This window comes from Thamnophis elegans, chromosome Z (assembly GCF_009769535.1).
Source record: "Thamnophis elegans isolate rThaEle1 chromosome Z, rThaEle1.pri, whole genome shotgun sequence".
Classification (NCBI taxonomy): domain Eukaryota; kingdom Metazoa; phylum Chordata; class Lepidosauria; order Squamata; family Colubridae; genus Thamnophis; species Thamnophis elegans.
The window spans coordinates 56,797,283-56,800,953 of NC_045558.1; the positions used below are offsets into that span (position 1 = coordinate 56,797,283).

At 39.4% G+C, this 3,671-nt stretch overlaps 1 pseudogene; it reads left to right on the forward strand.

Annotated features, from left to right (window-relative positions):
• The first annotated feature begins 604 nt into the window (after positions 1-604).
• On the forward strand, positions 605-2,137 carry LOC116521166 (annotated as a pseudogene).
• Positions 2,138-3,671: the final 1,534 nt, after the last annotated feature.

Below are 3,671 nucleotides of genomic sequence, written 5' to 3' on the forward strand. Positions count from 1 at the left end.
AACCTTGTAATCGATCAACATACACCATTATTCTTCATTTTCCACAAGATATATTAAGTATTGGGATCATCTACACCAGTGGTAGTCAACCTGTTCCCTACTGCCCACTAGTGGGAGTCCAGCTTTTACAATGGGCAGTAGGGGTTTTGTCCGATACTGAAGCACTTTCCTTTTTTTTATTTAATTGACTTTAAAAAAAAATTTCATAGCATTATTTAAAAACATTTCCATTAGGTTTTCATAAAATTCTCCGTGACAATTTAAATTTCTGAAAATATACTATTTGTATCGCCCACGCATAAGTTTAGTTCATGTTACGTAAGTGAAACTAAATGGTGCTATAGTGTGACTGCAAACAAAAGAGCCTCGTCCCAGAATAGCTTGCACATCTCCCCCCCACACCACCCAGCTGTAACAGACAAGCAGAGCTGGTAGCCGGCGCAACCCCAAACCCAATCCACGATGTGCAAGAGGCATGCGCAGTCGATGATACGCGGCGCAGGCTCTTTTGTTTGCGGTCACACTGGTCAGTATGCAGTTAGATTTGTGAGAGTGAACACATGCCTACAGCTTCAAACAAAATATTGTGAAATATTGTGAGCCCATGTCTCAAAAAAAGAAATACGCTCGTGGCTATTTGCCAGAGTATCTGAAGATGGATTTCATAGAATCTGTTGTAAATAAACAACATCCAGTGTGTTTATTATGTCATAAAACATTATCCAATGAGGCAATGAAGCCAAGTCGAATGTGAGAACATCTTTCTACAAAGCATCCAAATGATAAGGACAAGCCCATTGAATATTTTCAGGCAATATATAAACAATGTCAAAATTGTTCAACAATCATTGCATCATTTAAGAAACAACGTGCTGCGAACGAAGATGGATTAATTGCCGCTTATCACATTTCACAATTGCAAAAAGTGGTAAAAGCTATAATATTGGAGAAACTGTAATAATACCCTCTATAAAAGAATTTATCTCAACAGTAATGCATCAGGATATACCTGAAATTTTAAAAATGTTGCCCCTAAGCGATAGCACAGTAAAGCGACGAATTGAAGAAATGGCAGTTAATGTTGAAAAAAACTTATGTGTTCTCCAAAACTCATGCAATTTCCATGCAATTGGATGAGTCTACCATTGCAAATAATTATGCTTTATTGATGGCATATGTACATTATTTTGATGAAAACAGTACATTATGAGAAGAAATGCTATTCACAATAAATCTCATTATAGATACCAGAGGATTATCTATATTTAATACTGTGAAATCATACTTTACAAAAAATAATATTTCTTTGAATAATGTTGCATGTGCTACTGATGGAGCATCATCAATGGTAGGCCGCTTTCGTGGATTTGTTGCTTATTTGAAGGAAGAAGTGTCAAATGTTTTATGTATTCATTGGGTGGTGCACAGACAACATCTTGTAGGAAAACATCTAAGTACAGGTCTCCATTCATCATTAACTATAATAATTTGAGCCATGAACAAGATCAAATCCAATGCAAAAAAAATGATAGAATGTTTCGACAGCTTTGCCAGGACTATAATGAAGATTTTCTTACATTACTTTTGCACACAGAAGTTCGGTGGCTGTCAAAGGGTACATCTTTGGCTCGCTTTGTAGCATTATATGATAGTGTCATACAATTTTTTGAAAGTGATAATGAGACCAATCTGTGTCAACAGTTAAAAACAGTACAGAATTTATTTGGCAGATATTTTCAAAAGATTTAATGATGTCAATTTGCAGCTTCAAAGAGCTAATAAAACTCTCATAGGTTGCCAAAGTATTGTGTCATTATTTATTGACAAACTTGAACTACTTCGTTATAATCTATTGAAGAGAGAATTTCATCAGTTTCCTGAATTATCATCTATAAAAGATGATGTAACTCCAGAGGATATTGACAGATTCAGTAGCCACCTCCACGAACTTAAATTGGCCATGGAAAAAGGATTCAAAGATATTTTGAAGGTGTATGACTGGATGAAAAATCATTTTACCGCAAATATTGAAGAGGCTGATACAACTTGCCAAGAAGAACTGTTAGAAATTAGATATGATGAAGAAAATAAACATAAATTTGATACTGGTGGATATGAAAAACCTATGGCAAAATAAAAAAATACCTGTCTTATATCCAAATATGTGGAAAATAATATTCAGTTTATTGATACTTTTCCCTACCTCATATCTTGTGGAATCAGGCTTTAGTGGTGTTAATCATATTATGACCAAAGCAAGAAACCGCTTAAATATTTCCGAAAGAGGAGACTTTCATTTGTTCCTTACAAAAATTGAGCCAGATATCCAGTATTTAGTTTTGCAGCATCAGCCTCAGGGATCTCATTAATAATTTAATTAATTAAATGTGCAAAAGTTCATTTATTTCAGTAATGCAACTTAAAAGGTGAAACTAATATATGAGATAGACTCATTACATGCAAAGCAAGATAGTTCAAGCTGTGATTTGTCATAATTGTGATGAGTATGGCTTACAGCTCATGAAAACCCCAAATCCACAATCTCAGAAAATTAGAATATTACATGCAATCAATAAAACAAGAGAACAATATTGGACCTCTGAAAAGTATAAGCATGCATATGTACTCAGTACTGGGTTTGGGCCCCTTTTGCAGCAATTACTGCCTCATTGCGGCGTGGCATGGAAGCTATCAGCCTGTGGCACTGCTGAGATGTTATGGAAGACCAGGATGCTTCAATAGCGGCCTTCAGCTCTTCTGCATTGTTTGGTCTCATGTCTCTCATCTTTCTCTTGGCAATGCCCCATAGATTCTCTATGTGGTTCAGGTCAGGTGAGTTTGCTGTCCACTCAAGCCCAGTAATCTCACGGTCATTGAACCAGGTTTTGGTGCTTTTGGCAGTGTGGGCAAGTGCCAAGTCCTGCTGGAAAATGAAGTCAGCATCCCCATAAAGCTCGTCTGCAGAAAGAAGCATGAAGTGCTCCAAAATCTCTTGGTAGATGGCTGCATTGACCCTGGACTGAAGCACAATGGACCAATACCAGCAGATGATATGGCTCCCCAAATCAACACAGACTGTGGAAACTTCACACTGGACTTCAAGCATCTTGCAGTGTGTGCCTCTCCATTCTTCCTCCATACTCTGGGTCCTTGGTTTCCAAATGAAAAGTTGCTCTCATCAGAAAAGAGAACTTTGGACCACTGAGCAACAGACCAGGTCTGTTTTTCTTTAGCCCAGGTAAGACACTTCTGATGTTCGTTGTTCAGGAGCACTGTTCCCTCTAAGCTGCGCAGCCACGCACGTGGCAACAAAACACCGCACAGCAGTTTCCAACTGCCATGCAGTGGTTTTTGTGAGACGCCTTCCACCATAATAGGAGAGGAGAGCCAGCCTGGAGACAGCAATCAATTCTAGGTCCACAAGGCAGAGAAGGGGTGTGGGGGTTGGGAGAAGGCATGGGACAGGCTCCCAGCAGCGGCTGCTCAGATTTGCCAGAGAGGGAGGGAGAGAGAGAGAGAGAGAGAGAATGCCTGGTTGGCACATATGAGGGGATTGAGAGCGTGGTCTGGAGCCCCCTCCACTGAGTGCGGAAGCAGAAGTGGATGAGGGCCCGGATCCGCCTCTCATCCCAGAATGTCTGATCTGAATGGCCTGCCGAGTAGAGCGGGGG